Consider the following 22,540-nt stretch of genomic DNA (forward strand, 5'->3'; position numbering starts at 1 on the left):
CACATTGTTCTCCTGTGTGTAATTTAACACACGCAAGGAGTAGAAAAGAGCCTTATTCTTCATAAGAAAGATTTTAAACTTTCATCTTAAAAGCTCCTTCTAGCCAAGGTATTTAATGTCTTATTTCTCAGATGAAACACAGATTATCCCTTTATTATCCACATATAAAGCACTGAAAAGTAAACTTTTCTTTGGTTTTATCTTCCCTTTACGTCTGAACCACCAGCAGGAAGAGGCTGGTCAAGCAAAAGCAGTCTGTCTGTCCTCCCTTCATGAAATGACCCTATTTAAGATTTTTTTCATTTATAAAGAGATCACTAAATACATTAAATTACTATAAAATTTTGAATCCAACTACTGACACGGATGATTATAAAAGAGTAAGTATTTCATACCAGCTTTAGAGCTGTAGCAGTCATGTTGCCAACAGGAGGCAACTGTACAGATTTTGTAACCATATATTTGGGTACCACCCATTTGGGCCACATAAATTGCATCACAGTATGTGATGCATTAAGTCTGTGCTGGCTATTTGCAGTATCATTCCTTTCTTTAGGATATGCAAACATGAGCTCAAGCAAATAAATAACTAACACTGTGCCAGAGAATTTTACTTCTGCGCTGAAATACAAATACCACACAACTTAATCAGCGTTAAGCAAAGTACTAGTTTGTCTGGGAAGTTGTTGCAACCTGAAATACTTCTTTCATAGACTTGGAGTTATGGGATTTACAATTATTTTCATTAAGAGTTCTAAAGCATGACGTTTCACATCTACACATGTTGAAAAATTCACATACTTTTTCAACTTGAACATGAGGTTCATGTAACAAAGCAAGATGAGGAAAGAAAATTGTCTCCCCTGTCCAGCCAGGCTTACTTCAGCATGCCTTGTACACTGCTTCATTCTCTCAACTTCAGAGAGCATGCAGTTACCAATGTAGCATGTGAAGAAAATAAAAAAATCCTTAGGATACTCAGTGGAAAACCTGGGTTTGCACCATCTGGCACAAGAGGCAGAAGTACTCCAATGACCAGGATGCTTTTAGCAAAGTTCTTGGTAAACTGAGAGTCAGAATCAGACTGGATTAGAGACACAGTCCCAGGGTTCTCCTTGGAGCTCCCACCTCTATTCCAGACACTGCCAACCCAATCCCCTGGATTAAGGTAAAGAGCACTGGAAATGTGAAGAACATCAAGTGCAATTGCTCTTGGCTTTTTTCTTTAACTTTTTCCATTTCAAGTTGTTAGTACTGAGACTCCCAAATTAAACTTGAGCTTTACACGCATCAAACCTTTGCCTAACCCTTGCGTTCCAACCCAAACAAAGAGAACTAAAAATAAAGTCATCTGCATTTAGAAAGTTACCCAGTTTTCAACAAGTTTAAAATTCCTTCATGCTGATCAGTATCTTTTAGGACTATATTTTACTAGAGTCTACACCAGCTTGTTTATACTGGACTTTAACCCACAGAGGAGTGCTACTATTCAGCCTAAAAAGTTCTGTAAAAAGATCCAATACCATCCGTAAAAATTCCCCTCGACTAAATAAAAAACATCAGATAGATAGTCCTGCTTTAGGATACCGCTATAAGAATTAGCCTTAAATTATAATCTTTAAAGTTACCAGATCACTGCACTATTGAGTAACTTTTTTTTGGCGACCCAGGGAGTGGTTTGAGTTTCAGGGTTAAGCACATTCTGTTCAACTTCAATGGCAACATGCCAAATCCATTTAAATATTTAAACATTAACCTTAAAGTCACTGTTTTGTAGAAAGGCAGCCGTTAGTCCACACAGATTAAATTTTTCTCCAGGAAGTATCACTGAGTACAAAGGCCACTTTGCCTCTTTTTGAGAGTGATTTCTGGAGGAGCTGAAGAGCATGGAAAAGATACTACAGTACTCAAAATTATTTCAATGACAGACTTCACAAGTGTGGACAGACGCACATTATTTGACTTTTTCCCCTTCTGACACTACAGATTGATCTTGTGTTTAAAAATGCAACTGTTTTGCATTAGTAAAGTCAAAAAGTTTGTAAGACTTCATAGGCAAGTTTTGCTTTGGTTATTCTATGTCAAGACCCAACTACCAAACAGTAGTAACCAGTTTTCTACACTGACAGCTAGAAGTCAAAATAAGGCAAACTTTACAAATTTCTGTGACAATGAAAAAAAATACAGTGCAAGGGCTTAAAAAAAAGAAAAAAAACCAAAACAACCAAAACCACAAAAAAACCCAAACCCACAACATCGAGATCACATTTAAAAAACAAACAGGAGTCAGCTAAAAGCTGAATTAAATCACAGGGCTGCTGCACTTACTCTTGAGAGGTTGTATGATTATCCATTTATTCAATGTTATTCTGAGGCAGAAAATAAGATTAATTTCTCATTTTAGATTTCCTAAAATAAAAACAGAAAACAAAACACATACACTGACAGGCTACTAACATTTAAGAGATCCAAGGATCTGCCCCTTTGCACACTGTTGCAATTGTTCACTCACAAGTAAATATGAAATGGGATAGACAGGAATACTGTATTTGTGATTTTTTTTTTTTTTGGATAGGGGAGAAAGTTCATCCAAATAGGTGCAGGAGAGGAGCCAGCCCACCACTTTTTAACTGTTTTGTTCTGCTACCTGCAGAACATGAACAGTCCTGGAGACTGAGAAACTTACTTCTCTACCACATCTACCTGTACTTACATTTAACAACCACAAACCTACTTTTATATGAAGCCATTGCTTGGCAAAACAAAACAGGCATCAACAACACATTGCAACCAATTTTTTTTCCCTAGAAATCTTTTTCCCTACAATTTTTTTTAAGAACAAAATTCTAGGCTGCCCCTCTACAGGAAACTGGCATTCTCTACGCGTTTATAAATGAGTGAGCAGTTTGTAACACTAGCTTTACTCTGACACCAATCAGACAGAAACAAGCACTAAATATAACCTGTGTAGATACTATGGAATGACCTCTACAGAATCAGACTTCTTTTATCAATTATATGCATCCCATTACAGATTAGAGAACAGAAATACTACCCCAAAGTCCATCACCAAGTTTCTACACAGCCTTCAGTAAGAAAGCTAAACAACTTGAAATACCTGAAAACCTGTGATAGAGTGACCTTGTAGAAGACAAAGCTTTCCGTCTTACTTTGCACTGAAAATAGCCCATTGCAGAGGAAAAAAACATCCCACTGCACAGGCTTACTATATTTAGGTGACACCTTACCAACAGGGTACCCCGCAGGAGGGTAAAGCTGGAGGCATGCCCACGTGCCAAGCTATACCACTGAAATGTCAAGTGTTCTGCTAGAAGGACTGCTCTAACCACTGCAATTCCTCACCTTCAGCTCTTCTCAGTTTTGGACACGTTACAGTCACTCCTCTCAAGACTCCACAGTACTTCTTTGTCTAAAAAGTGCATTTTTTACAAATGTGTGTTTGTGACTACACATCGGTGTACAGTGTGGCTTACACACTGGCACAAAAGTGCTGTGACCTATGGGACACCAACAATTTAGCTTACAGGAGACACTGCAGTGAAGATAGCTAGGCACAGAGGGGAAGAACTACAGTAGTGTTCTCCAATAGGCTAGGACAGCAGGAAAAAGCCACACACTGAGAAACATCCAGAGACACCAGTTAATACGCCATGCATCACTGCCTTGTGCTTGAAGCACTTGGCCAATAGTCTACTGGGCAAGCAGGGAAGCTACTAGTCCAATACAACCACCACAAAAAACATGTTCAATATCTTTCTTGTTAAAGTAATAGCTAAAGCTGCAATACATCTTTCAGGAGAGGAAGCTTTTAGCAAGACTTCAGAACGTCTAATGATACAGCCTCCTCATCTAGGAAACTGACAGCTGCTATTCAATTATCACCTTGCAATTAAGCTATTAAATGAACTACCAGCTCAAGCTGGGTGAAATTTGGAACCAGACTTATTAAGTGTTGAGATGCACCATTATTAAAGCAGAGATGCACAAATAAAAACAAGTTATGCCCAATGCAACTATTATGACACCTATGAGAAATTTGTGACACAGAGGACTGGCTTTATGGTATTTGACTTTGGAGCCCATTTGCTGAGCTGCAGGACATTTTATTACATGAAATCCACAGCACACAAATGCAAACAGGTTCAGGGTGAGGAAAGAAAGGCAATGGTGAGTCCTAACCACATACAGAAACTACTCAGGTATCTTGATCTGTGTGTTTGTGCAACAAGGCAGTAGCAAAGTTTTACCACGAGCAGTATACATAATGAAGTGGATGACCAAAAGCCTTTACAATCTCCTGAGAAAACTGCCAAGCTCACAAGGTTTATACTACTTACTATTAGAATATCAAGGAACTACAAAGAACAAAGAATCCTTGGGTGAAGCAGTCCTCTGCACAAATCCAAATAAGTATCAGAAGAAGCTATTCATTAGATGAGTTGGTGCAGAGCAAGGACATTCATACTGCTACTACAGATTCAAGCAGGCTCAAGTAAGTGAGCCTCTTAACTTCTTGGCAAGCCTCTGCCATCCTTCTAGGCAGATACTGAGAATGCAAACACCTAAAGGCATCCAGTACCCCAAGGCCACCAACCTATGCTGACTCCAGAACCATTATAATCTCCTGGCATCAAGGCTCTGGCTGATTATACTACTACAGCAGGAGACAACACCCAGACATTTCAGTTTCATAATACTCAAGTGTAACCATTCCTGAAGAGGTCCTATGAACTGTTTACGAGAACGAAACCAAGCAGAAGAAACACAGATGCACAACAGGGAACACCTGTTGTTTTGAGACACTTTCATACTGAGATACAGGTAAAGATACAAACAGACCAAAACACCTGTGAGAAATTCCTTTCATTTAGGGAAAGCTTGCAAAGGAATGACTCTAGCAATCCACCTGTAGATACGAACTTGAAAAAAATTTGATTACCTGAAACTCAGCATCAAATAAAATGACCCTCACTGCATCAAAAAAAGTGCATGATAAATAACCTACTATGGGGGATAAGAAGACTTTTCAGACAGACAATTCTGGCAACAAATTCATTAAACTGAGCCACATGTTATGTGATAACACATGAACTATGAATCATACCAACAGATCTTCTTTCAGTACCTTCATGCTGCTGATGGCAGCTACTGGTAATAGAGACCTGAAAAGGATGAGATTTCACAGACAATAAAAACAGTTCATGTTCCACGCTGCTTGAAAGATAAAAGAATATGAGTAAAGTTCTCTAAGTTTGGCTTGTATCACTAAATGAGGAGCAAATCAAGTATACAAAATAAAATTCTCCTTAATGGAGATCTGCAGCAGAGTTTAGTTCCTGCAGACTTACATCTGAAGTATAACTGAGACAATACAGCACCATATAGGCTGCCCAGTTACAAATATCTGACAGAGAGCATACCTGAAACAGGGAGTTATTTAGATAGTACTAGCACCAAGAAACACCAAATTTCTGCGAATTCTGTAGATATCTCCTAGGTATCCACAATACAATAAAACAGTCAAGTCAGCATGGAGGGCGTCTTGCAGAGGGGAAACCGGCAGACAAGCCATGCAATTAGGCAGCATTGCAACAGCGGAACAGCAACCAATAGGCTTCCCAAGATTAGATAACAGTCAGCCACAGAGTAATAGTTTTAAGATCCTCTGGATCTCTTTCCCCCCGTGGTGTGGGGCGGCCCAGTTCTAGTTCCATTTCCATCTGAGGAACCATTTCCGACGGCTTAAGTGGATGGGGGGGGACTCCAGCGCCAGGGGTTTCTTCAGGTCCTGAGCCTGGAGGGGAGAGGTGCTCTCCCCTCCTCCCACTCACGTGGCTCCATGGCAGGCACAGAGACAGCACACTGGCGTGGAGAGGAGACAAGAGAGAGTTTATTGTTGGGGGGGTTACATTTACAGGGTTAGAAGGACTCACAGAGTAACCAATTAGAAGTCTCAGGGGGCTTACAGGAACAGGAGAACCCAATCACAGGAAGGGGTTAACAAGGTCCAACGAGAACACCTTAGGACATCTTCCCAGGACATTCCTGCATGGGATAACACTTGTCGTGGGGGGTCTTGGGAAGAAGAAAGCATGAGTTAGCAAAGAGACTACACAAAGCCATTTTGAAACATGTTTAAACCACAGTTTTCTCATATACTGCAGATTTCCTGCCACAAGATCCTTGACTACTGATGGTAGAAAAGCAATAACCAGTGCACACATGAGATGACAGTGCGCTGCAAAAGACAGAGCCTGCTTACGGCAACAAGAACTGTGAGGCAAGTACATCCAGAAATGGCACCACAGAGCCATCAACCAGCAATATCAAAGGTAAGCCATCATTCAACTCGAGATGGACACAGTGGAGACAGCATCAATGTAAAAATTTTCATCTGCTCAGACAGTCAGTGTCAACAAAGAAGCCATAAGACCATTAAAAGCCTCACCCAGGAATCAGTAATAATCGTGTACACACAGGACTGAATGACTGATGCCAGAAAGGTGGAAAAGAGTAGTTCAATACAAGCATCTCTTTTCTTCTTTTTCTTCTTCCCAAAGCAATAACCAGAAAGGAGGGTGGAGTAAAAAAGAGACATACAGTAATTCAGTACTGGTCTGAACACCAGCACTTTTGCAAAACCAAAAGCTGTCAAGCCTCTCAGAGGGAATCACAAAGTCCACATACAATGATGGACAAAGGACCACCTAGTTTCAACAGGTGTTTTTACAAAACAAGCAAACAAACAAACAAAAACCAACAAAAAAACCCCAGGACAGAATTACTTGTAGCAAATTGCACCGAGCCATACATGGAGAACTGTACATGGCATTAAAGACAGACAAGGTTTTCACAAGCACTCTGAGCACAGTTGTCCAGTCTCTGCAGAAGATTGTCTAACGACCAAGACTAGATCTCTGAGATAAAAAACAGTAAGAGAGGATAATTTCAGTGCAAATTTCTTAGACCAGCTGACCAAGCTCACTGTTTCAGTCCAATGCTGTGCATAATGCATACTCCCAGGCATTAAGATAGAAGATCATTAACAGAAGTTTGTTTTCACATTCCACAGAGTGAAAACCCTAACACTGTGTACAGCTTGCTGCAAGAATTAGTTGTTCAAACAACTGGTCCTTCCCCCCCTCACTGGGTTTTGGGTTTATTTGAGCTTTAGTGTGTTTAATTGTCAGCTGCTTCACCAACACAAGTCAGCTTTCAGACAAATCTGGGCAACAAATCCAGATGGAACAGTTCATATTTTACCACATTGAATTCTCCAGTTTCTGAAAAAGTTATACACTGATTTAAACGATAGAAGAGGAGTCATTAAAAGCTGTGTTTTCTGAAAACTGTGACTTTTGGGGTTGCTAATCCCAAAAAGCACAATATAAGTATGAACAGAACCGGTGCAAATCAGTAGAAGGTTTAACAAGTATTTAAAGCCTAGTAATGAAGATCTCAGGAAAGTTCATGCTTTGCAACAGGTAAAACTCCATCAAAAGAATAGTTTTATCTCCAAGTGACATCACTGCAGATGACATGACAGTCCAAACAGCACTACCTGTGGCAGAGAGGAGTGTTAGAAGCCTTTCAAACCAAATTTCAAGTTATTCTTCAGTTTTACCCAGAAGAACATCACCAAGATTCAAGAGGACAGCATCCTGATACTACTACAAAAAGTTTTATGTTGATTCATAATTTCCATGGTGAATTAATGTTGATATAAATAATTCTAACATTGGGATACATACTGCATATTGGTTTTGTTTATCGATCAGCATCTCCCAAAATGAACACCCCACTTACTTCCAAATGTTCATGGTGAATGAGTTTGCCATAAGCTGTCTTTTTAATCAAGCAGCTTAAGGGCCAAGACAAACATGAGAAAACCACCAGTATGTAATACTGCTGCTACAGAAAAGCGACACTAAATAATACAGAAATACAACAAAACCAATAAAATAAGCAGGAGAGGAAAATAACCAACAAACCAATCCAAAGTAGAAAATATATTTTGACAACTTCCCATCAAACAATCCTTTATACTTCTCTAAAACTGGCCACCCAGTTTACAAGTAACAACCACCTTTTGCTTCACAGACTGAAAGCCATATTGACCACTGCATCATACAGGTTACCAGAACTCTAGAAACTCTAGATAAAGTTTGCAAAGACACAGACAGACTCCCAGTTTTACACACTGTACATATGCCACTTTTCTGCAGGACAATTATTTATCAAACTATTTGTACTTATATCCACAAAGCAGTCTTCTAATTTTTCCCCGTTTACCAATATACCACTAAACCCATCAAATTTCCTGCTAATTTCTTCCAGAAAACTTGGAGATTATTTCTTTCCCCCCAAGCTGAAAGCAATTCTAAGGACATTTGGCACAGCAAAACTTCAACTGGATGAAATGACAGGCTCAAAGGGAAGCGCGTGAGAATTTCTTACAGAGGAGCCAACATTCAAAGAACTGCCCAGCACCTACAGGCAGAAGTACAGTCTAGCAACTCAGACCTGCAATAAAGAGTTAGGGCCCTGTAGAGTGACAGAATGAACCATCTGATTGGTGTAATTTCAGAGGCAAGGCCACTAACAGCTTACTTTAGACCAATTTCCTTGAAGGTATCTGTTTAATCTGAAGGAGTTCAGTACCAACACCAGGTAGAACTGCCAACTGATTTCTGTAACATCCCTTGCCTATAATTCTGAAAACGGCTCACCAGCCATCCCAGTTCAAGTTATTTCTTTGAACAAAGTTATTTGCATCCAAAGCAGGTTACAGAACCTTCATCCACAGAGATTTGCAAGACTCAGTTGGACCCTGCCATGACTGACCTGATCTAGCACAGGCATCAGTCCTACTTCCATTTGGAAGTTGGAAAAAGTGACATCCAAAGGTACTTCCCAGCCAAATTAAAAAAATGCTTTAATTTACAGAATTACAAAATAAAATATCAACTTGAGGAAAGTATTATGCAAGCACTTCCTGACTTTCCTTTTAAAGTCAACTAGTATTTCAAATACCTCTAGTAATCACAGTCAAAGAAATATTTCACTACCACTAAAACACTTAGATACTAAGAGCAAGTAACTCAGACTTTTTCCAAGAACTGATGACTCTTGTAGAATAGGCATTAACAGGATGTGTACTATGCATAAGCCAGCACAGCAGCACCTTCCATTTATACCTCCAATTTAAAAATGCTCTCACACCATGGTCTTGAAATACTCCAACTATCTTGCCTTTAGTTTCCTCAAGTAAGAGTAATCACACTTGACTCACTAGGAGCACACAGGTAAAACACCAAGTATAATAAGAAAGGTACATCATGTTAATTAGGAGAAGGGGCACACAAACCTTAGCTGATGGACAAGTTCGTAGTCTTTCTTGTTTGAGGGCAGTTTTCCACCAGCCCATACTCTTTACCACAATGTGCTCATACCGCCCAAAGGCATACAGATCCTTAGTTCCCAAACCCTCCTGGAATTATGGTGCAGCAAAATCTTCCTATTCTTAAAATTCTTCAGTCAAGATTATTCAGTCTGCTGCAATGCAACACTAGAGACATGGTAAGTCAGCACCTTTCTCCAGCAGCCTCAGCTACAACTCCAACAGGAGATGAATGGATACAAGCAGCAGTCTGTAACACTCACAGCACTGAACACTCACACTCATCCAAAAGTACAATCACACTCATTCAGGAGCACACTGATGAAAATTTCTTTTCTGGCCAGTTGCATAGGTTTAGAGCTGATCTCACAAAGAAAAAATGAGTACCATTTCACAGATCACTCCATCTAGACCTCACTGCTGTCAGTTAATGCCATCAAACTAAACCAACAAGTCCAAAACACACTATAGGAACCTCATACATTGACAGATCAGGGGAAAAAACAGTTACTTAACATAGCTACAATCATATTTTTCATAGTAATGACAATTCCTCCTTCAATGGCTCTGTTTTTGCTTGAAAAAGACTTGTCTACCTTCTTCCCTGACACGAATAGAGCAAACACAGCAGGGAAACTGACTCTGGAAGGCAGGTTTTCTCATTTCTTCCTGTTAGACATAGTATAGAGTATCCAGGAAAAGGTATTAGAAATACTAGGAATACCAGCCTTAATAGAATAAAGTGCTACACCACACACACTCTGATTGTTTCAGCCACATCTGGGAGTTCACTGTGCAGTAGATGACCACTGTCACTCTGAGCAGACAGACGACCACTGCACGCACATTCAGCGGGGTCTGCAGTAGGACCAGTACATCAAAACCCAAAGTAAGTTACATCTCTACTCCCAGTGCCTTGAGTACACTAGTTTCATTTTCCCTGCATTCCCCTAATTTCCATATTGTACCCCATAAATCCACATTTATATTAAATGCAAAAATTATCTAGTTTCTATTTTTTAAATATTATTTAAGATTGCAAAAAGAAAAATAGTTGTGAAATCTTTAAATATTTGAAGATTGCTAAGAGCACACTGGCAACTTAGCAAAGTTGGAAGAGCTAAAATAAATTCTAAGATAAAGGCAAACAAAATGACAGACATAAGGGAACCACCTAAAGAGGAATGAGAACAGAGACTGAGGAGTCAATACAAGCGGGTGATGCACGGATCACATCACAGTAATCCACAAACAGCAGCTTCAGTTTTTCCTGATGCAAAAACTGAACAGAGTACTAATCAAAGCACTTTGAGGTTAACTTAAGCAGAAAAGGGCCAGAATCATTACGGATTAATGCAGTTCAGCCAAAGGAAGGAGAAGTCAATGAAATGAAACTGAAGTTAATATAGGTACTAGGAATGGGAAAAAGGAAACTTTCCACTGAAGACTCCTGACATAAGGTTTTGATGCTAAAAAAAACCCCATGTAGTAGAAAACTAAGACTCATAATTAATACTATTTTGTCACTTGGAGAACAAATAAAATTACCAACTAGCACTGATTTTTTTCTTCAAGTAATAAAGCATACCTATGTATAGCAAATGTACTCCATGGAATAATCTCTGCAACAACAAAAAATAGGAATGCAGAAAACAACTCTTCCCATGCCTCTATTAGAGCAACTGCTGAGTCTAAAAACATCTTCATACATGAATTAAGAAAAGGAGTAAACTTCACAGTGCAAGTACTCCCTTAAACAGAAGCAGGCTGTTATCATTTTCACTGTAATGTTTGCTTAAAACAAACTGCAACAGCCAATTCCACACCACAAACACTGAAGAAGCACTAACTCTTGTTTCCCTTCCCACGTGAAATCAAGTAAAGAAGAATAAAGAGCATTAACTTGTCCAGCTTTAACTCCAAAGTACTGCATAGACTGAGCATTCCACAAACTTGCAGGTAATCCTCTGAATTCATGGGATAAAGGCAACTTTAAAAAGGTTTGATTTTCCCAATTAAACAAGAAATAAGGATACATCACGAAATCAAATTATTAGAACAAAATTACTTAAACATATAGGGACTTGGGGCAGGTAATCACTTCAGCAGCTTCTGTTGGATCACATCACACATGCTGCTTCTGCTCACATAATTATCTCTCAACATCAATCAAAATATGGCAGTGGCACACTTTAGCATCATATACAAATATGTAATATACCACATTTTTATATATAATATATATGTTTATACATGTATAAAAAGTATGTATGTTTTTATTTTTTAGATACAAAAAAAATCAGTCCCACACTACCAGCTGGCTAATCTGCATTCCACAGTTTCTATTATACTAGTCTAAGTAATTATTTTGCTAGATTGTTGACATCATTAGCTATCTGACATGTTAGATCTCAGCCCAATATTAGGTCCTATAGGATTATAAAAAAGTCTACTTATAGTTGGTATTTTTGGCTCTTTCTAAAAAAGAAACCCACTTCTTCTGTACATGGTTGCAGACAAATTTTGCAGCCACAAAATGCAAGAGTTAGAAACAGGAGTCCCAAATGCATTTACTGTGTCATTACTCCGTCAAATCTTGACTTTGTCAAGGCCTTGACATTGCATTTTTGCAGTTAGCCAATTCTTAGCTACTGATTTCAGCTGTAAGATTAAGTAAACCACATGAGAAACAGGGGCAGTTATGAATCCAACAGTAAGGCTTCCTATTTACTGAATCATAATTTCTCAGAAAGATCATGAAACCCATTTTAACGGGCCATCTACTAAAATTTTAACATTTGTTCGAATATTTTCAAGTTACAGAATCTTGACATACAGAATCATGTTTATCCTGGATGGAAAATGATATTAGGTAAAGTTTTAGCTTAAAGTTATGAGACTATTATCCTTGTTTTAGCCACAGTTCTGAAGCAGACTGATCTCAGCCAGAAATCAGAAATCTGCAGTATTTTAAAAGTGACTATATGAATTTTAAATACAGTCTTGTTACCACACATACAATTACACACCATAAAAACAGAGCTCAAATGCAACCTATTGCTCACTCACGATAATGAGCACTAGGAGAACTAAGTTAACCCCAGTGGCTCATCAGGAGTCACTTAAGCCAGCCGCTACAATGCAGTGCTGCAGTTCCACCAGAGCACAGTGCTCGTCACAAGAAATAAACAACTTTTAATACCTGCCTTATCCAGCAATCCAGCTAGGGAGATCCATCACATTAGACACCACCATCCACTCTGAAAATCTTAGCGAGATAAATAATGAAGGTTGAAGCTTTTATATTTCCAAAATAAAATAAGTTTCATTAAATGAACACCTTACCCCTCCTCACTTCAGAGAGAGAAGTATTACTGAGTACTGAGTTCATTTAGAAAAAGAAAGAAGAAAATTATTAGCCGTCAATATATATTCAACAGTGTAGGTATCACTCAATTAATGAGACTTAGCGTTAACAATATTTTACATATAGCTACTCTTAGACCTATTAGCAATGACCAATAACGATTTATTTTACCTGCCTAAGTGAAAGTCATGCATCTGTCACAGTGTGAGACTTCATCTTTCAGATAACCCCCTGGTGTGGGGTTTAACCAGCTGTACTGCCCATCACATCACAAGCATAACTCAAACAAAACATAAAGCCAAAGAAGAGGCTTAGACCCGGTGTCAGACTGTCAGAGCCGTATCTGAAGCAAAAACCTACGTACCCCTCACAAGAAGGGGATGCTCAGTTCTCTGCTTTGATCATACAGTAGAAAAACAGGTGTAAGGTCTTTTCACAGAGTTGTTTGCTGGATTTTTTTTGTTTTATTTTAAATATTTACAGTCTTGCCTTGGCCTTAGAACAATGGTATCAAGTTTAAGCTCCATGTCGTTTTAAACTCTGGCTCTCCTCTCCTTGCCAACCTTGCGTGGTATAAATAGCAGTGAGCGGAGGAGCAAGCAGTAAAGATATTCCTAAAAAAAAAATCTCAGGAGTGTTTGTACTCCTAGTGCAGGACCAAAGCACTTGGGGTGCAAGACAGCAAGCTGTAGCAGCTTTTCAACCGCGGTGTCAGCGTTCATCTAGATTAAAAAAGCTACGCCAGCAACATACCATTTCCATATCTCTCAATATCGAAAACTCTCAACACACAACTTGGGCCCCTGGAAGTTCGGACCCCCCAGCCCGGGGCAGAGGCCCCTCGGGGCGGGCCCCGCTGCAGCCTCACCTGCGCTGCGCCCGAGGCCGCGGCTCCGCCGCACCTCGGCAGGCACACGGGAGCGCGGGGAACCGCCGAAGAGGAAAGAAGGAAAGTAAGTTGGAGCAGGACGGAGCGGCGGCAGTGACCCACTTCCTCCGCCGGCACCTCGGCGCTCGGGCAGCCTCAGCCCCGCTCCGCTCCCGCGCCCCGTTATCCGGCCGCCCCGGGAAGCCCGCACTGAGAGAGCGAGGTGGAATGAGGGGGGCGGGACGACACTCACATTTTTTCAGGACAAGAAGCCCGCACTTACACCGACGCACACACGCTGCCCGTCACTTGTAGCTCGGCTCCACTGGAGAAAACTGCGCCGCGGCCGCTCTCGCCGCCGGCACCGCCCCCCCTCCGCCCCCGCGGAGGCCCCGGCAGCGCCACGCCCGCACCCACCCGCCCGCCCGCCCGCCCGCTCCTCGCCAGCGCCGTCGGGCCGGCGTGCGCGGCTCCTCCGCCCAGGTTGCTCACCTCCGGCGGCCCCGCGTCCCCTCGGGCCGTCCCGTCCCGCCCCGTGCGCCCCGGCCGCACCTGCCCCGCGGGTCCCCGCGCCCCGCTCCGCTCACCTGGCGCGGGCCGGGCTGTCCCTGGGCGGTGCGTCTGTGGGCGGGGGGGGGGGGGGGGGGCCGGGGGGGGAAGCGGAGGTAGAGCCGAGCGGGGGAACTGGGTCAGCGGCTAAAAATACCGCGCGGGGTGGAGGAGGATCCGGCCGCGGCGCCCGGGACGGCGGCCGCCCCTCCTGGGGGCTGTCGGCGGTGCCGGGGGCCGCGGGGCCCTCCCCGCGGCCGGGTCGGGGCAGGCCGTGACCTTGCTCCAGCTGGGCAAGGTGCGGTGGTTCAAACTCGCAGCCGACGGCGACAAAACCTGCCCCCCCTCGTTTCAATTCCTAAACCGCGTGTGGCTTCACGGGCGGCGTGCGAGGGCCATGGGATGCCCCGGTGCTGCACAGCCGGGGTTCAGTCACCCGCCCGGGGCAGCGGCCGGGCCGGCCGGGCAGCATTCCCCCGGCAGGGCCCTGGCCAGCCGTGCCGGGATGTGCTCTCTCCCGCCCCGGGCTGCTGTGCGAGGCGGCTGCCTGCCGTGTGTGTCCACTGCCGCCGTGCCGAACGAGGGAGCGTGGAAAATTCGCTTGTTCCTCCGAAGTTCTGCATTCTGTTACAATGCGCAGGCCGGTGGTGGTACTCACCATCCCTGGAGGTGTTTTGAGAGTTGTCTGGATCTGGATCTGGTACTGGGTGTTATTGCTTAGTAGTTTAGGGATTGCAGTGGCAGCGCTGGGTTGACGGTTGATATTAAAGGTCTCTTCCAACCTCTGTGATTCTGTGAAGTCAGCTGAGAGCTGCCGTGGGTCTGAGGTTACTGAAGCGGCACACAGCAGTGCTAAGGCAATGTCCACGTTACTACAAAAGTCCCAGGAGTCTCTAGCTTAGTTTTCCTGATGGCATAAGCTGTTCAATGCCAGACTTGTGCTAATCTTTGTGTTTATGTGAATTATTTACAAATGCAAACCACATAGAAAATGTGTGAGTTTGGTCGTGACTGGCCACAACTTTAACTCTGCCTTTTAGCACCCTGTCCATGGTATTACTTGCAGCCACTTCTTTATGCTCAACATCCTGGTTTTCAGTGGTAGTAGAGCCAATGCTTCCCTCCAAGATTTGTCCACTCAGATTTCGATGGAGGAAGTGGTCTCCCTGACCCCATGGAGTAGCTGCTGGGGCTTTGGCACTAAAGTGGTGGCACTGCCTGTAACACAAGGCAGAGAGGAAGGATCTTTTACTGATCGTTACAAAGCCCAAAAAAGTAAGTTATGCCTATGTGATGTCTGAAGAGGGGAAACTTCCAAATGCCAGTAAAGTTGGAGATGCTCACCTAGCATGTCTGGTACACGAGGACACAGCAGGCTTCAGGCTCCCTGTGAGCCAATGTAGGAGTCTGCATCCAGGACAGATTTGGTGACTCCACAGGAAATGCTTTCTTGACATCAAGCTAATTCCCTGACCTTCCTGTCCACCCTTCTGTACTATATACAGTTGCTGGCTATTTATATATGTGATGAATATGATTCAGAATTAAACATGCCAGGAAGACAGTGATTCTTTCAACCTAATAATTAAAAAAGGAATACAGCATGATTGCTTTGTTTCATCACCACATGAAAGAGAACTATTTATTTTTATTGTGGTTAGCTTAATAGTAACAAACAAAATATTTTATTCCCATCTATGAAAAGCAATCTTGCGTGTCTCTATGGGCTTCATCCAAAGCGTGCTGGAGTCAGTAGTATTATGCATGGGTTTTCAGTTAGCACATGACTGCAAATCTAGTGAGCTGGATTAGAGCAAGAGTGCTTTTGGGCTACAAGACTGAACATTGTACAGAACTTGGGCACCCTAAGAGGGAATAATGACAGTTTTTAGTGAGGGTCTGTATGGTGCTCCAGATCTTGGGAGGCAAATCCTTCAGAAGCACAGCTGAAGCACCCTGGCATGAGTCCACTGCTGTGCCTGGACGTGTGTAGCAAGGGATATGGTGAGATTTCTGTGGTGTCATTAGATTACTGCTCATGTGAAACTGAGTGATAGATGGTTTACATAGCCAGCCTTTTAGCAAAGTTCACAGGCATAGCTCCAACTGTATGTATCAAGGCTAATCTCAATTACAACTTAAAAATGCCTCTGTCTTTGTCACCGTGGGGATGGTCTGGAAAGTATCGACTGATTGCTACAGCTGAAAGCATTTCGTGTTGATCTTTATGCCACTAAAGATCACAGTTCATTCAGCGTTCGCTGAAACCATTCCACTCCAATGGCTCTTTCATTTTTCCTGGGTTTGTTGTTTGTCTAGGCCTTTCATACAGCAGTAAGCAAGGAAAAAAAATTTAAAAACCACAGACTTAGATTCTTTTAAAATGAGGTAATAATGAGGGAATGATGTTTGCTCCTATACCTTTTTTACCTCCTAAGCTTTTCTAGTTCTTGCATTTTGAGTTTCAGAAATGTAGGAGGAAAACTGCAGGATCAGGTCACTGAGTGTTGAAAATGAAGGGAAGGAAGTAAGAAAGAAGAGGGAAGAAAGGCAAAACCACATAAATGAAGAGGAAGAGAAATGACAGAAAAAGGATGATGACGGGGAGGATAACAAAGAAGAATAAAGCATGGGAAAGAATTGGAGAGACCAGAGCAAGGGGTGAATATCACAATAGGCGTGAAAGGAGTAACAGAGGTTTTTTATATTCTTTTCTTCTTTCTTGTCAATTGGGATTAGTCAGGAGTAGACACCACAAATGCCTCTAAAGGGATTGGAAGGAAAAACTACCCCAAGATGGATGGATGTCTGTCTTTAATAATAGATATGATTGCAGCAGGTATAAATAATTTGAAATAGTACCAGGTAACTTGAGTATCCATAACAGTAAAAATGCAGCAGCACAGGATGGCCGAGTCTGTGTTCTGCTGGTATCCAAGGTAATGGATGGGTTTGAATAGGTTATTAAGGAACTCAGTTTCTCTTCCTGGCTCTTCATGGTTGCTCATGTACTTTAATATTACATGCAATCATCTAGAAAAGCAGTGTTGTAACAGGGATTGAAATTCAAATGTCTCTGCTCCCAGCTAGGTACCTTAATTGTTGCACTGCAAAGTGATGCCTTGCTTCTCTGGCCCAATGAATGTGGATTAGTTTGTACAGAATAACAGACTTTCAGTAGGGGCAATGAAAGGCATTCCTCCCAGCTAGCCTCTGGCCTGGTGACGAAGGGAATTTCCTGGGAAGTGTCAGATAGGACTTCACTGTTGTCCTTATGACTCTCCAGGTCTAACCTCTGCCTGTTTAGCTGATGAGAGAACCGCTCCTTCCTCCTGCCATACTTTCAAAAAACACCAAAGTCTAACTCCAGCCCTAACTCAAGAATGAAGTGCTTTACATGCTAAGAAGGTTCTAGTTGCAATGTCAGTAGTTGGCAACTGAGCTTCTTCTCACACTGGTTGTTGGAGATTCTGGTCCAAGGTACTGCTATTCTGGTGTGGTGGGGAGTGGGAGCACATGGCCTGAGCTGTGGGCTTCAGGGCACCAAACTGGTGCCAGAACATGGGAGCTTCAGCTCTTAACACTGCAACAGCTTGGTCTGTGCTGGATTTATAGTTTGTGATAAGTCTCGTCCTGGCTGTGTTTGGGAAAACACCGTGTTGTGGATTTGTTCATGGTACACAGCAGTGTGTTCATGGGTAATTCTCAGGCATCAGGAGGCTGACTTCCTTCAGATGAAATTTCTACAGGCTGAAGGTTAATGTCTGCTGGTGTGATGGTTTTTTGTTTGTTTGTGGGGTTTTTTTGCGGTAGAGAGAGAGCCAGTGGAGGTATGTAATGACTGTTGATAACTGCATTTAATTTTTTTGGCAAGTGGTAAGTACTGTTTGCCTTTGTTTGTTTATGCAGACTACATTTAAAGTACTGCATTAATACAAAGCAAATGTCTCTGCAGGCCAGTGCCAGTTTTGGTTGAAGAAAAGTATGGCACTACAGTTGAGAGTCTTCATTATCTTCTAAGTCTCAATTACTAATGAATATTCTTTAATTTTTGTTACCACAAACTTCACATGCATATGACTTATTTGAATTAAATTGTGTACTTCCTGCTTTGACAACATACTGATGAAGTATGCTAGAGAAAATCATTAGAAGTAGTCCTGCGGAAAATGTTGAAAATGTCTTTGGATCGTAATTTGGGTTCAATCGTGTAATTTTGCTGGTATTTTACCTGTAATGTCTACAAGTAACATCATTTGAAGAATCCTGGGTATATTTCTTCCACAGTTTAGAAAACAATCAGACTGTGGATATCCTCACAAAAAGTACTGGTACAGATCTCTGGGCTAAATTAGTCACATATGTAATTTTTCTTTCATATGCTTTTCAGTAAAGTAAGGTTCAGACCTCTACTTACAAACAGCACTGGTGGAGAACAGAAAATACTCTGAACACTTTAACCATTAGGCTGATTGTAGTTTACTTGAATCCATAATGTAATACACTCTTCCCTTCATGGGCCATTATCTCTAACCTCTGCAATAAACCTCTACATTGTATGTCTTATTAATTATTTATTCCTTCTATTATTTTTAAATGGACATTAAAGGATTGGCTAATGGTTTCTAGCACAATTCATAGAAACAAATCTGTTCAATAATTTTTGGAAGCATTTTCTTATGGTGAATAACATAATAAGGAAAACATTAGGCTTCATCTTATGTGGAGTTAAAATATCGCATTAACTGCTTTATTCCTATTAATATGTCAAGAAATTGAGATAGGTTTTTTTCCTTCCTGATATTAGTGATTGAGAATATGCGTGTTATTTTTCTAGATTTATTTAAGTAGAAAAAAATAGAAAAGTAATTAAAATAAAATTTGACTAATTTTCCCCCCTTCTTTTGTGCTATTTCAATGAGCTCAGATAACCACATGCAGAATGACAACTGTACTCTTCTGTACCAATTGTTATACCTTGGTATTTTCCACATACACTCTTTCCTAAGCAAACACACTTTCACATAAGCAGATTTATGCAAAACCCCACAAATATGGCTATTTGTTTATTCTGAAAGGGGGAAAAAAAGATTGTATGATGAACACGATGGCCCAGCAGAGTTATTGTTAAAGCAGTATCTTCAATCCATGTGAGCGCAATTCAGAATTTAATTGCCTTTGTCAAGGCAAGGGGGAAGGGATATTACAGCAAGGAAGATGGTTAAACCTTGCAAAAGTATACTTGGCAGGGAGGATGGCTACTGGAAGAGGTTAAGTCACAGATCATGTGAAGATGTTTGAGAGATTGATATGTTGCCACAATGTGAATATTTCCAGTCAAACCTGCCTACTTCCTAACAGAGTAGTGGTGTTATTTGTAGATGTCCAGAAATGACTGAACTGAAAGAACATTGGGAATGCTGGTTTTCAGTCATGTTGAACTGGAGCTCATGCTTAAATAACTAAAAGAGCACTAATTTGATTAATGACTTGGTCAAAGGAGAGAGAGAGAGAGAGAGAGAGCTGTGAAAAAAGTGCCTAGAGATGCTAACTGGTGGGACTATTTGATGTGATAACGAGACGATGGTTGACAATAAATTCCTGTGGCACCCCATAGCAAATTTGAAGAGATAGTGCAGGAGCTCTCCAAAGAAGATGCTGGCAGATGAGTCAGAAAGCCGAAGTGGGAGCTATTCTAGCTATTAGAGACAGCACCACACATTTCTTACTTTTGGTCCTTTGTTTTTGTTTCTTTTTTGTCTTGTTGTTGTTTAGGGTTTTTGTTTAGTCGGTTTTTGGTGTTTTGTTTTGTTATTTAAAGGAAAGCAACTTTTTTCTAAAAGTCCTCCTTAAGATCTTTCTGTTAAAGGAACCGTCTGTGGCAGAGAAATGAAGAGACCTATTTTGCACAGACCTATTTGAAAATATTTCTTGCCAGGAAACAAGTGCTTCTGAGCCTTTAAGGCTATGCCTCTACAACAGTTCTAAGATATGCTTGCCTTCAGCTGTATAACAGTGGTTAACAGGGGTCTACAGAAGAGTTATTAGCGCTAAGACTTATTTAAGGGAAATTATTATAAGGAAAAGATTATACGGCCAGTTTCTTTCCCTACTTTTCAGTGTTTTCATCACTAGCTTACTATAGAACTTAATGTCTTGACAAAATAAAATTTTGCTCAAGTAAAACTGATTCATTCTTATCTGCAGCAAGTCAGCTGCTTAAATGGTACTGAAGATTATTTGCTTCTGTCACTTTTCTGTAATTAAGGAACACACAAATTATATTGCTATTGCAGCATCTCCCCAGTGTAGGTTTGGATGTGAGATTAAGTTAGCTGGGTTTACCAAGTATCATTTACACCATGGTAAATGTGGATGTGGGGATGAATAGGCTCTTAGCCAGCAGCAAATATGTGGTGATGTGACATGTTCTGACAGGAGAGAAGACTAAGCTAACTTGCACACGGTTTGCCAGTAGTAAATGCAAAGTAATACATGCTGTCAGTTCCTGCAGGCCAGCTGATGCATAGTGAGTTGTTAATAGGTGCTAAGTTGATGGTGCTTCTGAGCTCACAAGACAGTGTAATATAGTGTACCACACTGCTTTTGCTTAGATCCTGTTCTGTCAGTAATGTATTCTCTGGTTTTCAGATCTGTGTGTTTATGAATGTGTATTTCATTAGACCCGTAGCACCTTAATATTGCAAATTATGTCATTGTTCATACTGGTTGGAATAGTCCTATTTCGAAGTAAGTATGGTATATGTAACAGGACAGAAAAAAACAGAAAAAAGGGAGTAATTGTGGTAAAGGTACTGTGTACCAAACAGAAGCTTGCACCAACAAAATAGAGATGAAAAGCTGGAAACCAGTTCTGTGAGGCAACAAGTTGTCCCCTTCTGAGCCTTACTGAGACTGGATGGAACAAAATGCTGTGGGGAAGCTGTGCTGCAGCAGCCTATGGCAGGATTTAGCACAGACTGCTCCAAGTCAGATAACTGGACAATGAAACCCTTTCCACTTGCCCATCCTCTCTAATATGGACAAATAAATTCCAACATGAATGAAGGGATAGCATGCTTTTTGATTTGGGGGTTGAAATTGAATGCTATTCACTGTGCTTGCAAGATTACTGAAGAATAAGAGATTGGGAAAAAACAAGTAAATAAAACACAAAACAAGCCTTTTCCACCTGTCATTTTAAAGAAATGGTATTCATTCAATGGGAGCAAGAAAATGAAAGTAAATTTAGGATTTTTTCCCTCCTGTCTGGGAACACAAGCCAAAAGGAAGAAGATGAGAAAACACATATGGAATTTAGAGTGAAAATAATCTAGTGTGTATGGGAGTGTTGGGGTGGTAAGTTTCTTATTTGCACCTAATGTGTTTTAGCCCGTGTTTCCCATAGCAGCATAGATTACTTAGAGGTCTTACATGAACTCATTTCCGAACCAATCCTTATTTTCCTTAGAACAGGTTTGATGTATTAATTTTCTTTCCCCCAATACTCATTGTAACTGATAAAAGAAACTTCTCTAGGGGAAAAAAAACCCCAAGACTTGTTCTTGGCTTAGTATTAATGGCTGGACAGACCTTACATAAGAAAATTAAGAAAATGTACCCCTGTCTAGGGTTCAAGCCACTCACCTTTACAAACTGGACTAGATTACTGGTGAATCAGGTGCATCTGAAATAAGGTGAGACAGGTTGTGCATGTATTATGTGTGTACAGCACTTTTCACTTGAGATGCAGTACGATTTATCTATGAAATTATGTGTTGTTGATATTTCATACTGTAAAGACAGTGTAAATAAACAAAGTTATTAATAAACCAGATAAATGTTGAATTAATATTTTAGATGTGTTATTTTGGCTATTTTGCAGTCTTAAGGGTTGATTGGAAGTATAATGAACTGTAAGAAAAAAGGAAAAGCCAAGCATACGAAGTTACAAAATCATCAGCAGTGCCTGAGCAATGTATTTCTTTTGTTGATTTAACTTCAGTTCCTTTTTCTGATGGGTCAGTAGTCTTGGATAGTAGGAAGAAAAGTTAAATTGGAATAGAAACAAACATTTTTAGTTAGAAGAAACAAAGCTAGTTTCTTCGTTACTAGCTACTTGCTTTCTTGTAGCTGAACGTAAGGCTAGCACATAGATAAGCCACCAAGATGCAATGTTGGAATGTTTTGAAGGCAGAAGTCAGTTAATTTGCACAGGGAATTATAAAAATATGTATGTTTTCTATTGTGACGAGCTTCTGAGTCAGAGATGGAATGTGCAGCGGAAGAATACTCATCCCTGCTGTCCCACGTGGCGCCCTCCTTAACCACAGTC

At 41.1% G+C, this 22,540-nt stretch overlaps 1 protein-coding gene across 4 annotated transcripts in view; it reads right to left on the reverse strand.

The window, feature by feature from the left end:
• MTUS1 (microtubule associated scaffold protein 1) overlaps positions 1-14,313 on the reverse strand; it is a 135,480-nt gene extending 121,167 nt beyond the window's left edge. For 2 of the 4 annotated variants that reach the window (XM_027635668.1, XM_027635664.1), the window contains exon 1: positions 13,910-14,016. The gene's annotated coding sequence lies outside the window, so the exon portion shown is untranslated. Of the gene's footprint in view, positions 1-12,623; positions 12,690-13,909; positions 14,017-14,243 lie in introns of those variants that run through there. The other 2 variants (XM_027635665.1, XM_027635667.1) reach the window with 2 other exon arrangements.
• Between the last annotated feature and the right edge of the window lie 8,227 nt (positions 14,314-22,540).

This window comes from Corapipo altera, unplaced genomic scaffold, assembly GCF_003945725.1.
Source record: "Corapipo altera isolate COAL_440 unplaced genomic scaffold, ASM394572v1 22b, whole genome shotgun sequence".
NCBI lineage: Eukaryota > Metazoa > Chordata > Aves > Passeriformes > Pipridae > Corapipo > Corapipo altera.